The sequence below is a fragment of the Marmota monax genome, unplaced genomic scaffold (assembly GCF_021218885.2).
Source record: "Marmota monax isolate L192 unplaced genomic scaffold, Marmota_monax_Labrador192_F-V1.1 WCK01_AAM20220418_F8-fsc00205, whole genome shotgun sequence".
Taxonomy (NCBI): domain Eukaryota; kingdom Metazoa; phylum Chordata; class Mammalia; order Rodentia; family Sciuridae; genus Marmota; species Marmota monax.
Window position 1 is genome coordinate 767,362 of NW_026692417.1, and position 14,558 is coordinate 781,919.

Below are 14,558 nucleotides of genomic sequence, written 5' to 3' on the forward strand. Positions count from 1 at the left end.
GAACAAGAACAGAAATTTTGCAACTGCTAGAAGAGAACATAGGGGAAACACTCCAACATTTAGGCATAGACAGTGACTTACAAGGACTCCTCTAGCTCAGAAAATAATACAAGAATCAATAACTGGGGTGACATCAAATTAAAAGCTTCTTCATAGCAAAAAAGAAACAATTAACAGCATGAAGAGAGAACCTTCAGAATGGGAGAAAATGTTTACCAGTTACTCTTCCAACAGAATGTTAATATCGAGAATACATGAACAACTCTAAAAACTCCATGCCAATCCATCCATCAATCAATCAATCAATAACTCAATCAAAAGAATTGGCAAATGATCCAAACAGACATTTCTGAAAAAAGGAATTACAAATGGCCAACAATTGTACAGGGGAGAAAAAACTACACATAGAGATGGAAGAAGACCACATGCCCACTGAGAGGTGGGACAAATGAAAAACAGAGTGTACAGACAATGGAATATTATTCACTCTCAAAAAGGATGGAAATTCTGAAACATGCTACACCATGAATCTCCAGCATATTATGTTAAATTAAATGAGTTGGTCACCAAAAAAAAAAAAAAGACAAATACTGTACGATTTCACTTATGTGACATTCTTAGATTCCTAGAGACAGAAGTAGAATGTGATTGCCAGGGCCAGGTTGAGCAATTGTTGAATGGAAATAGACTATCAGTTTTGCAAGAAGAAAAGGTTCTAGGGGTGGAGTTATAGTCGGTAGTAGGAAAAACAAAAAACAAAAAAAACTAAACATATGCTTACCACACAATCCAGCAATCATGCTCCTGAGTATTGACCCACATAAGCTGAAAACTTAATGTCCACATAAAACCTTCATGTCAATGTTTATAGCAACTTAATTTGTAATTGCCCCAAAGTGGATAAATAAACCCCTTCAATAGGATAAATGGATAAATAAACTGTGGGACATCTATGCAATGGAATACTATTCAGTGCTAAAACTAAATGAGCTATTAAACTATGAAACACATGGGAGAATCTTAAATGCTCATTGCTAAGTGAAAGAAACCAGGCTGAAAAGTCTACATACTATATAATTCAAACTACATGACATTCTATAAAAGCAAAATCATGGAGTCAGGCATAGTGGCTCATGATTATAGTGGCTCACAGTGGCCCATAATCCCAGCAGCTCAGGAGGCTGAGGCAAGAGGATCCCAAGTTCAAAGCCATCCTCAGCAATTTAGGGAGATCCTAAGCAACTTAGTGGGATCCCATCTCAAAAGACAACATATAAAGGGTTGGGGATGTAGTTCGGTAGTTCAATCCCTGGTACCCCCCACCAAAAAAAAAAAATGGAAACAATAAAAAAGTGCTTTGCCTACCATGCCCAAAGATGCCTGTAATTCAACACTGAAATACAAGCTGATAAATTAAAAATAAATAAAGTTGCAGAACTAGAGAGACACAGGGCAGTGCTCAAGACCTAAAGAGCAGTCAGCTAGTTTCAGAGAAAAACCTTCCTTTTTAGATAAAAGGAACATGCATTGGTTACATTTCCACTTCCTCTTCATGCTACAGATCTGATGCATGGAGCTACAACATACCAAGAGAATGGAAAAGTCAATAATCTTGACATATTGGAACAGCATCTTAACCAATGTTAGCAGCTGCCTTTCTGTGAGAAGAGTAAGCTCTATTTAATCAAGCCAATATTCATTGAGGTTTCCAAAACTTGAAACCTAGAACATTTCTAGCTATCATGTGATGCAATAGTCTGCAGTAAGCTCTTACATAGCACATCCAAAAAGAGGTACATACATGGTTCATGGATGGCAAAAGGACATAAATTGTAAATTCCACAGTAAAAATGGGAGCACTTCTTTAATCAAGGATCACTGACCATGGATAGTTGGAATCTTAGTCCTCATTTGAATCACAGTGGACCCAGTAGGTTTGCAGACTTTCCTGTACTGGTTAGTTCTGTGATAACTTAGTCTTCTTTTTATTCTTTTGATTACCTAGTTAATAACTCTTGAGCTAGTTAACAATTCTCTATGTTAAATTTTTTCTATTCAAATAAATGGCATTTCTTTTTCTTTTTCTTACTGGACCTTTTTTTCTTCTTCTTACCTGATACAAAAGTTGGTGCCAGGAGTGGTCCCAGAAAGTAGACCTCCAAAAAAGGGATTTGGGAGCTGGAGGTCATGGCTCAGTGGTAGAGCACTTGCCTAGCATATGTGAGGCACTGGGTTCGATTCTCAGCACCACATACAAATAAATACAACAACTAATAAAAAAAAAATTTTAAAGGGGGATTTGGTGGTTGGGCATGGTGGTACACGCCTGTAATACCAGCAGCTCAGGAGACTGAGGCAGGAGGATCGCAAGTTCAAAGCAAGCCTCAGCAAAAGTGAGGCACTAAGCAACTCAGTGAGACCCTGTCTCTAAATAAAATACAAAATAGGGCTGGGGATGAGGTTCAGTGGTTGAGTGCCCCTGAGTTCTATCCACAGTACCAATAAAAGTGGAGAGGGGATTTGGTGATTACTTTGGTAGAGTCCCTGAGTTTGGACACAGTATTAAACAACCTGTCAAAAGGAAACAGGACACATTGCATGCAATTGCATCACAGTTGTGACTTTGGTTTTTAATAAATCACCTACTGAAACACATGGCTTGGGAGCCCAGATGGTTGTGTGACTTTTAGGACAGTCATGATGATTATCAGGGCCTCTAAGGAGGACACCTTCTCCTTCTACACTGTAGTGCTTTCAGACAGAAAATGATAAACTCAAGATCTTAGCATCTAAAGTAAAGTCATAATCAGAAACCTACAGAAGAGTTAATGAAAGCTCTAAACAAATCATTTATTTTCTGTACCAACTGATTTATATTGCCCCAAATGGGATACTAAATGTAATCAAAGGGTTGCACAATTAAAAAGTCAGTTAAATGATTCTCATCTGGGGGTCAGGTCTTCTTCCAAGCTCACTGTTCATTTTCGTCTCGTATTTTCCCCAAGCCCCCTCCATCTTCAATCCAGCAACGGCAGGTCATGTCCTTTTTACATTTTTAATTTCTCCCACTTCTCCCTCTGCAAACATCTCTCTAACTTCTTTGCTGTCCTCATCTTGGGAAAGTGCTCTGCTTTTCTAGGGTTCATGGGATTGTATTGGGTCCACCTTGATAATCCAGGATACTCTATCTTGATGTCAAATGGCTAGCAATTTTAATGATATTATGTCCCCTTTGTCATGCAACATAATATACTCATGGGTATGGTACCAGGGCTGGAGACCATGGGAGATGAAATTTTGCCATCACAGTACTTATAAAACACTGAGTTGACACTAATTCCTAGTGACACAAAATGCCATTGGTTTACCAGCAAAAGTGGTGGCTTGCAGTGGCCAGGGAAGATCGGATTCAAATCCCCATCTGAATCATAGTGGACGCAGGCTGGTTACCTAATGTGTGAATTTCTAAATTGGAACATCCATATTTGGCGAAAGGCCAAGAAAGAAATCCCTCAGAAGTGCTCCTCAATACAAGGATAGTAAAGTCAAAATTATACTATAACTTTGGGGGAATTGTGAAGATGGATGCCATTATAGGAGACCTGAAAAAAGTCAGGATAGTGATACCATATTTAGCTCAGTTGTTTGTCCCATAGAGAAAGCACATAGATTTTGGAGAATAATTGCATATCATTAACTTAAACCGATTCAGGTGGTAACCCCAATGGGAGTTGATGTTCCAAATGTAGTTTTTTTTGTTGTATGTTTGTGTTTCTGCATCAGCCTCCTTGAGTAGCTGGGATTATAGGTGTGTGCCACCAAGCCCAGCCAGATGCAGTGTGTTTAATGGAACAAATTAATACAGCCCCTGGCACCTGGTATGTAGTCATTAACATGAAGAATGCCATATTCTCCATATCAGGACATCAGAGTACTTTGCTTTGACCTAGACTGACCAATAGTAACCTTCCAAGTGATTTCCTCAGGACTATGTCAACTACCCTTCTCTGTCATAATAGTCGTGGAAGAGATCTTAATCATTTTGACATTTCACACCACATCATAATCTGTCTGCTACATTGATGACATCATGCTGATTAAATCTCATGAAAAGGAAGTAGCAAGTACATCAAATGTCTTAGAAAAGCATATCTGAACTCCAGGATAACAGAAAAAAAAAACTATAAAAATTTAAGCTCACCACCTCAGTGAAGTTTCTTAAAGGCCCAGTTGTCTGGAAAATGTTATGATGATATTTTCAAAGATGAAAGAAAAGAATGCTGTCCCTTAGAAAGCACAACTCCTGATGGTCTTTGAGTATTCTTGAGTGTGCTGTTTCAACCTATTTAAGGATAATTCAAAATGCTGCTGATTTTTAGAGGGAACAAGAGTTAAGGGAAGGCACTGAGGACAAGCCCAGGTGCAATGCAAACTGTTACTTCATTTTAGCCTTCCAGGCCAGCAGACCCAGTGATGTTCCAAGTGTCTTGAAAAATATAGTTACCATATGTAGCTTCTGGTAAGCACCAAGAGAAGAATTCCAGAGCAGACCTATGGGGCTTTCGAGAAAAGCCTCTTCTGAAAAGAACTACTCTCCTTTCAATAAACTACTTCTGGCTTACAAGAGATCCAGAATTTCTGGAACAGACAGAATGACCTACAAGCTGAGCTTCTCATGATGAACTGGTTGTCACCTGGCCCACCAAGCCATAAGGCTGAGTGTGCACAAGAGCAGTGCATCCGAGTGGAAATATTATACGAGATGAGGCTCGAGCATATCCAAATGGTTCAAGTAAGTTGAATGAGCAGTGGCCCAAACTCTTTCGCCACCACCCTTAACCACATTGTCTCCCCTTCCTTGATTCACATACTTGGTTTCACAGGTAATTCCTTATGAGCAGTTTGTGGAGAAGGAAAAATAAACAGTTTACAGATAGTTTCTAAATAATAATACTGGAAACACCTGAAAATGGATAGCTTCATTATTACAAACCCACTCAAGAGTGGCCCTGAAGAACAGTTGGGGAGGGAAATCCTCTCACTGGGCAAGACTTCCAAGTGATATTTTGGTTTTCCAAATTGTCTGGATTAAAAGATTCCCAGAAATACAGATCCACAGCAATTCTTAAGTAATTGCTAGTGGTTCTGTTGGACAACCAGAGACTCGGGAACAGGATTACCATATCCGTGTCAAGGAGGTCTAGGGAAGACATTTGAAAATGGATGGTAAGGATATGGAAAACAACAACCCCTAGAGAAAAAGGGGAACAACAACCCCCAGGGGAGAAGAAGGACAATGAGTCCCAGGGAGAGAAGGAAAACAATGAGCTTTGAACTTTCACAACTACTCTCCTTGACCTGGGCTTTGAACTTGCACAACTGTTCTTCTCCCTGATTGCCCAACCCAAGCATTCTGCTATGATTCAAGTCTTACTTAAACCTTATACAAATCAGACCCCTCTTGTAACCGGTTGCCATATTCTCTCCTGAAAATGTGCCCCTCCCCCCCGCAGTGCTTAATAAAACATCATTGGTCTGTTGAGGTCTGTCCCGTTTTTTTGTTGTTGTTGTTGTTGTTGTTGTTGTTTGCTTTCAAATGGTTCTCATGATGGACACAGAGTATGAAGGTCCACTTGTTCCTAGTGAATGTTCACCAAAAGGCAGCCCCAGCAGAAGAGGCTCCCAATAATCAGGTAGACAAAATGGCATGTTCTATATATGTCAATCAGCCCCTCCCAGTCATATCTGTGCTTGTTCAGTGGACTGTGTACAAACTGGCTATGTTGGCAGTGATGAAGCTTATGCTAGGGCCTCACAACATAGACTCCCCCTCCTCATTGTTGACCTGGATTCTTCTATCAGTGAGTATCTGCCAAAGGCACTCTTTAACAATGACCTCCTCATTGGGCACATCCTCTGGGTGGACCAGCTACACAGCTTCTGGTAAGTTGATTACATTCACTCTCTGCCATTATAGAAGAAAGACACATCGGACTTAATTGGAAGAGTCATTCTGGATATGGACGTGGGCTGAGAGCACCATCATCTAGGCTTAAGAAATGCTTTATCTTCCATGATGTGATTCCATATAGCACTGATTATGATCAAATAGTTTATTTCATAGCAAAAGAAATGCAGCAATAGGTCCATATATGTGGAATTAACTTGTCTTAACACATCCATCATTATCCCAAAGCAGCTATCCTAATGAAAAGGCCCAATGGCCTCCCAAAGACTGCTATGGCACCTGTGGAGAGGTGACACACTGAAAGGATATGGTTCTTTGCAGGGTGTAGAATAGGCTCTGAATCCAAGACCAGCATAGGAGACCTTATTTGCCACAGCCAGAATTGAAGGGTGGAAGTGAAAGTAACTGCTCTATTACACCTAGCAATCCAGAAGCAGATTTTTTTTTCTTTTTTTGCTTGCTTTTTGCCCCACAACTTTGTGTTCTGCTGATTTTGAGGTCTCGATTCCTAGGAAGGGAAGAGGCTTCCACCAAGAGGGAAAACAATGAATTAGATGTTAAGACCTCCACCTAGCTATTTGGGGGCTCCTGGTGTCCCTGAACCACAGAGAAAGAAGGAGGTTACTCCACTGGCTTTTGATCCTGACTCCCAAAAGAAAGTTTGGGTTGCTGCTACACAATGGAGGAGAAAGAGCTATATCTGGAAACCAGGGCATTAATTTGATGCTTGGTAAAAGTTAATGGGAAACTAACACCAAAACAGGCAGGGCCTTTTCAGGAGTGAAGGTTTACATCACCTACAAGGTTAAGAACCCCAACAGCAGGAGGTCCTGACTAAAGGTAAAGAAAGTATGAGATGGGTGTTAGAAGAGTTATAAATATGGAGGACAGCCTCAGAACCAACCATAGAAGCAAGGATTGTACAAACTGAATATGATTCCTCCTTGTGCATTTTGTCTTCCCTTTGCTCCGAATGCTGGACCACAGACTAAATTAACTTCCGGTGAGCCTAATGTTAATACTTACATCCATCCTGTGGAACAGATTTTGTTATCTCGGTTTGGTAGACGAGTAAATCAAACCTAAAAGAGGTTAAATAGTTTGTTTCTAGTCATTCAACACATAAGGAAAAACTGAAATATGATCCAACGCTGATCCCCAAACTCAGGTAGAGACAAAGAAATTAAGGAACTGGAAGTCAAGACTGGTGTGGGGGAGATTCAGATCTAGGGATGGCTCTTTGCCAAGCCGCGGGGTTGACAATTTTACTCTGTGCCCTTTGGGTACTGAGCTTTGAAAAACCCATTGCCGCTCTGCAGCGGCTCTGCTCGGCTTTGCCGCTAGGGGGCGAGAGAGGAAAGCCGCAGGCCTGGAAGAGGACGCAGGAATTTTTTCCTTCCTTTTTGCTTGGTTCTGCTTAACTCTAGGCCAGTGGGTTGTCATCCCAGTTACACTGCTTCACTCCAGCAAGGGCAGACTCTTGCCATGGTGACCCCGGGATTCAGTTTGCAGTTTTCTCAACACTCCTAGAACAGCTTCGTTGCGCCCTCTGTTATCAACTCCAGCCAGTCTGTCCTCCTCTGTACAGGGCAACCCCTGTCCCTCTTGGCATTTGGGAAGCTTTACCGACTTCCCTCTTCCCTTGACAGCTCAGGCTTTAAAGCTTCCCTTTCAAACGACAACAGCTCCTACATTTGTGATACCTTAAGGTCCTTTCAACCCTTTCTATCACCTAGCTAACTAGCACCCTTCATATAAAATTCATTCAGACCAAATAATGGGTGTGGTACTTGTCTCCTCCCTGGGTCCTGTTATACTCTTATTACCTTTAAAATTTAAGATTATTCAGTGAACAATTTGTTCAGACTTTCTGCTTAGGGACTCTGATTAATTACGGTAGTTGGATATGGCCAGAAAATATGAATCTCTGGGCTTTGGAGGGTGAAAGCCAGAGAAGCGAACATTTTGGGTCAGACAGAATCTGGTTGAGAAAGTAGGAAGCTCAGCACCTTGAGTTCTGTGGTTACAAAAGTTCCATCAGTTCCCTCAGAATCCTCTTCGGGAAGTGGGCTACACCAGGGAGACTTGATTACTAACATCCCCCAAATCATAACTCTAATAGAATAAATCTGCTTTCCATCATAATTATTCAAGTAAACACCTTTTTTAATTTTAATTTTAATTTTTTTTAGTCATACATGACAGCAGAATGTATTTTGCCATATAATACATACATGGAATGTACATACATCAATCATATTGTCTATTCTATTCTGCTGCCCTTCCTATCCCCCCTACTCCTCCCCTCCTCTCCCATCCTTTCTCTCTATCCAATCTAATGTGACACACTTTTTTTTCTTTTTCTCATTACAACATCATAAATGTATTCTGTATAACAATGAGGTTCTTCCATCTTCCTTGCAACTCCCCGTCTCCCTCTTTTTCCCTCCCACCTCTCTTCTCTATTTAGTGGTAGTCTTCTTCTCATGCTCTTCCTCCCTATCCTATTTTGAGTCACCCCCCTTATATCAGAGAAGACATTCAGCATTTGTTTTTTAGGGATTGACTGACTTCACTTAGCATAACCTGCTTGAATGCCATCCATTTGCCTGCAAATGCCATGATCTTGTTATTTTTTAGTGCTGAGTATTATTCCATTGTGTATAAATGCCACATTTTTTTAAATCCATTCATCTATTGAAGGGCATCTAGGTTGGTTCCACATTCTAGCTATTGTGAATTGTGCTGCTGTAAACACCTTTTAATATTAGCAAAACTAATATTAAAAGCCCAAGGATACAAAGGGACTTTGAAAACTCTTGAAGAAAGAAAATGTGACTCATCGCGTGACCTAAAGCATGAAAGCTTTGGGTAAGTCTGGAGATTTAAGAGGTAAGTAAAATCATTTTGGTGAGATTGAAAGAGACTAATCCAAAGCAGTAAGTTTTAGTACACGTAGGGTGTATTCATTTCTAATTACATTCTTTTTTGGTTTTATCAGTACTTTATAGTTATACATAATAGTAGGGTTTCTGCTGACAAATCCAAAAATGCCTATAAGACACTTCATTCTTTTTTAACTCTGTTCCTGAATTACAAATATGAGACATAGAAATAGGATTGATACGCTACATAACCCTAGAAGTCAAAGTTCCTGTCTTTTCATGGGCTAATAGTTAAAATACAAATTTTCAAGATTTTGGCCTTCTTGAATTTTTAATGTAGTATTTATTTTTGTTGGATGAGACCAATCAAATCTTTTCCCAAAAGGATGAGAGGAATCTTGGTCATAAGGGGGGCCAGAGTTAAAGAACTATAATTACATTTTCTATAATTGGTATTCACTTGTTCAAAAGATGTACACCTGGAAAAAATCCTAGCGGGTTAATAATATTGTGGGATGAAGAAGTTGAGGTCAGGAAGCGTTAGGAAGTTTGAGAAGAGTGAGGAATGACAGGGTTGGAGATCAAGAGCTTAAAGCAGAAAGAATTCAAGGTTCTCCACTGGGATGGGGGACAATGTAGTAGAATTCTTAAAAAAGCATCAGGAAACTCTGAGGTTAGTGTTTTTACACTTTACTGCAACACTTGTTTTAGTGATCCAAAGAAATCAAAGTGCAAGAGAACTACACAGAGGTTCAGAATAAAAATGAGAGCTCAGAACGGAGGTAATAATAAACTCTTGTTTCATGCATTAACGTTTATTTAAGCAAAATAAATCCATCTTGTTATGTTGTATTGAGTATAGCTTGTACACTCTGATCACCCTAAAGATGCTTTTCACTGAGGGAAGGATAGAGGGCAGGATCTGAAAAGTAATCAAAAGAACCAAATTTAAATCACTGACAGACTGAGACCTTAAACAATTCTTGTGTCTTCTCCAGAGTTTTTGATTATTTATCAAATAAAGGGTTCCAGTACCTCCCAATAATGCTACATCAAATGAGATCATTAATAATCGTTTTCCTGACACGTAGTAGGTACTCAATAAATCACTTTTTCCTATACATCCTCTTCATTCAAATACGTCTTTTGGAGCAGAAAACCTTTGGGCTATTGAGAGGGTAGTAATAGCCAGATAATCATGTGTGGAAAATAGCTGAGGAAACAGGAAGGAGATTGCTCACAGGCACATTTCACTCCATTTGGAGGATTGGTCCATCTTTATCCCACACATCTACACTCCTAAAAACCCAAACAGTCAATATTTATGGGCCTTTTTCCTCATATCGTGCCCCTTCCTTTCTGCTGTCTTCTTTCTTTGCATACTTCTTCCCAACTAACCAAGAAGTCAAATTTCCTCTCAGGAACACAGACCAACTACAATGACATGCTGTTCCATTACCTCCTGTTCTCCAGCTAAAATGTCCAACTGCATTTAAAACATATTTCATCTCCACATAAATCACAGATATATATACGTGTGTGTGTGTGTGTGTGTGTGTGTATTTTGGTGGCACTGGGGATTGAACCCAGGGCCTTGTGCCTTTGAGACAAGCACTCTACCAACTGAGCTATGTCCCCAGCCCTAAATCACAGATATTAATGAGAAATACAATATAGGGGGGAAATTCTATCCTCAAGCTAATAGAGAAGTGCCTCCAGCCCTTCTGGGCAATAAATCCTACAGGGCATTTGTGATGGCCACCTCCCCAAACAGGCCACACATGGCAGAAGGTACTTGAGAAGGACAGAGTATCATGAAGACTCTGCCCAGGCAGAAGACTTAAGAGATTGGAAAGCTAAACTCCTGAATTTAACCCCAGATCGTCTCATTGTTGGAGAATATCTGGAAATGACAGAAGAGCTCCAGCTTCTGTTGGCTTATTTAAAATAACTACCACACCTACTAGAACCTTTTACGGAGCACTTACCATGTTCCAGGCACTGCATTAAACATTTTAATGCATAATTTAACAAATCCCTTAAACACCCTGTTGATTCGATCATCACATTAGCCATATTCACAGCAGAGCTTCCTTGCTTTAGAAAAACATATTCCTTGACCACCCAGGGTTCAGAGTCCTCCTCTTGGGAGTCAAGCCTCTCTATGTACCTTTAATCTCACGTGCTTGTTTTTCAGACACTATCCACTGCTTCTCGAAGACAATCTGTTCCTTTCTACTGTGTGTATTTACTGCTGCTGTTCCCTGCCACTGGACTCCCACTCCTCTGCCTTGTTTTGGAGACCTGTGTACCCTGTGAATGCCAACAAATGCCAAGATATCTGCGCGTGCACCTGTGAGCTGCTTGTCCTCGCATGTCCTGAACCTCCTCCCAGTGCAAGGCAAAAGGCAGGTGCTCAGTGAAGACTGGCTAAATGAACCAATATTCTCTCCTGAAAAATAATCAACAATCGTGGGATGATAGGTTAACAGACAGTGATTCAGAACACAGACACTAAGGCCAGATGGCCTTGGTTCAAGACCAGTTTCACCATTTCCTGGCTATTGACCTTGAACAACTTACCCACTCTATGCCTCAGTTTCCCTTATCTTTAAAATAGATGATAACTTTAATACCAGCCTCATAAAGTAGTTGTGAGGTTTAAATGACATAATACATATAAAGCACTGAGAACCATATCCTTTATCTAAAAAATGTTATATGAATTTGCTGTTACTATAGAGCTAACTATATATTTAGTAAACTAAACTCAAAATATATTGAAGTTATAATATCAGTTAATGTTTAAAAAGATAGCATTTAAGTCTCTTAAGTGTACTGCGAATAACTTTAAGTTTATATAACTTGATATTAGATTTCACATAGTAAATAACTAAAAATCTATTTTCCCAGTGCTGGGCATATATTAGACACTTAAATTTTATTGAATGTCCATTTCCCACCAAGTTGACTTTACATATTTTTTTAGCTTTATTTAACTATATCATTCTCTGTTACAATCTATATACTCTATAATGTACAATAATATGTAAGAACTAAAATGAAAACCGAGGGTTCCAGCCAGCAGAAGCTGCTAAGCAACAACTTGCAAAAAGATTCCATGTGTCATGTGATAGAACACATGTTGCAAAGAGTTCCTGTAAGTCCACATGAGACAGGGTAAAAGAGTTACACACCTACAGCTATGGTGAATATAAGGTGTCCTCAAGTGGAAAACACCACTACTTCCATTTTAAAGGAATCCAACTTGAGGGTAATTTTCAGTGCAAGATAATAAGGTGGCCAGAGTCTTATCAGACTTGACTATATCTGCAAAACTGGAAAAACATGTTCTGATGCAAAGGGGGAAAAAAAAAATCCAAAGTCCACCCTTTAACCCAAGCCCAAGATTCTTTCCTTGCATGCCTGGCCAAGAGCAAAGTGGTCATTCTGCAATAGAGAGATGGATGTCAATGACAGCCTGATACCAGACATGCTTTCTTTCCATTATATAAAGGAATTTACCAGCAAGTTAAAAGATCATGCAATTCAGGAAATAAAGACCAAATGTTTTTACTCAAAGGCACTTTTATTAGGATGACAAACTTGAAAGGTTTCTACATCCTGCTTGCGGGAAGGATGAAGCACTGTAACAGGCTTCAAAAACCTGGAGTGGCCTTGGAGTGGGAAGCCTCCTAACCTCCCTGCTGACTCAGGAGATGCTGCCGTGGGAGGGTTTGCCCAGCAGCAACCCAGAAATCCACTGAGTCGATGGGAGATGGGTGTCAGAAAGGCACAACAACAAGCCTGACTAATGCACATAAAAGGGATCATCTCATTCTCAGCCCAAGAACCACGCGGTAAGCAAAATCTCCATCTCCCTGTTGGAGCTTCCCAAGTCCCCACTGCAGCTCGGCTCCCCTGTGGGCTTCAGGTTGCTCACCTTGTAGGTTCCAAGGGGACTCATCATCAACACTGTCTTTCCCACCCCTGATGACAGCTTTTTTCCTCAGGCCCCCCTCACCTCTGAGCAAATTGGACCTGGACTTGATCTGTGGGCTGTGTTGCCACACATCCCCTCCATCAGCATGACATCACCTCTAGGATCAATAAAGTCTCCCAAGCTCTGCCACCTCTTATCAGTTCATGGACCACTGGCATCGCCACTCATCCTGTCACCTGGGCTCCTCCTATCTCTTGGCCTGTCTCCATATGGGCTCTGCTGCACTCCATTTTCCTTACACTGTGAATCACATCACTCCCCACTTTAAGTCAATCAGGGTGGGAGGAATCACTTCCAGTGTTCTGTGGTACAGCAGGATAACTAGAGTTGACCACAAGTCATTGGAGATGTCCAAATAACTAGGAGGGATGATTTAGAATAGTCCCAACACATATGAATGATGTATAATCCAAGGTGATAGATCTGCCAATTGCCCAAGTCTGATCACTACACATTGAAGATGTATTGAAATGATACACTGTAAGCCAGGCACAGTGACGCACACCCGTAATACAAACAGATCAGGAGGCTGAAGCAGGAGGATCTCAAGTTCAAAGCCAGCAAGACCCTTTGCAACTTAGTGAGACCCTGTCTCAAAATAAATATAAAAAGGGGCTGGTGATGTGGCTTAGCAGTTACTCACCTTTGGGTTCAATCTGTGGTATCTAAAAAAAAAAAATAACACACTGTACCTCCTACATATGTACAATTATTATATTGATTTAAATATATATATATATATATATATATATATATATATATATATATATAAAATTTTAAAAAGCATCCAGTGGATTCTTGCCTTTAGAATAAAATCTAAACTATGTACAAAAACTACCTGCCATCTGCCAGCCTCTTTGACCTCACCTCCTTCTTTCCAGCCACCTGTCAAAGACACCCCCAGTCACCCTAACCAAAGTAGGCACACCCCTGCCCTACTTCCCTGTCACTTTGACACATTACCCTGTTTTATTTTATTCTAAAGCTCTTATGTATGCCTCTGTTTATTATTGTTTTCCCTCACCCTGACAATAAGGACCTTCTCTGAAGAGTTGATGCTCTATGCAGAGCAGTCTGGCATGCTACTGGGCATTTTGTTGAATGAAATAATAAATGAAAAAAGAAAAAGAATAAACATAATCTACAATTATATTAAATGGAATTCCAGTAAAGTACTGATTTTATTTGTAAGCGTGAGCCCCTGCTGTTTGAAGAGCCATATCTGTTTGAAGAGCTGGCTGGGTGACTTTAGAACCAATTACTCAGCATCTTTACTTTCAGTTTCATCACCTGGGAAAGGAGCATAGTAAGAGCACAGTAATCTTATAAGAGCATAGTAATCTTATAGAGTCCTGAGGCAGGAGGAAGGAGCAGTACCTAAATGCTGAGCACTATACCTAGCACATGATATATATTCACTTAGTGTTAAGTGTTAGTGGAGGATGGTGTTCCAGTAATCTTAAAAACAAGAATATTAGTTTTATTATGGAAATTAATATACCACCCAAGTAGTGGTTCCCCAAAACTGAATGACGGGGTGAAAAATCATAGCTAAGTTTTTCTTCTCATCCCCACCAAACTACACTACCCTCCAAGATAGGCATCACGCCTGCCTCTTCAGTCCCCTAGAATACCCAAGAATCTTGCCAACCATTATCTCTGTGTTTGGGTGTCTCCTTGGTACAGCAGATGGTTTTGATTA

The 14,558-nt window shown here is 40.2% G+C and overlaps 1 non-coding gene across 1 annotated transcript; it reads right to left on the reverse strand.

The window, feature by feature from the left end:
• Nucleotides 1-10,418: 10,418 nt before the first annotated feature.
• On the reverse strand, nt 10,419-10,491 carry Trnal-caa (transfer RNA leucine (anticodon CAA)). The gene has a single exon. It is a non-coding gene; the product is annotated as a tRNA-Leu (tRNA).
• Nucleotides 10,492-14,558: the final 4,067 nt, after the last annotated feature.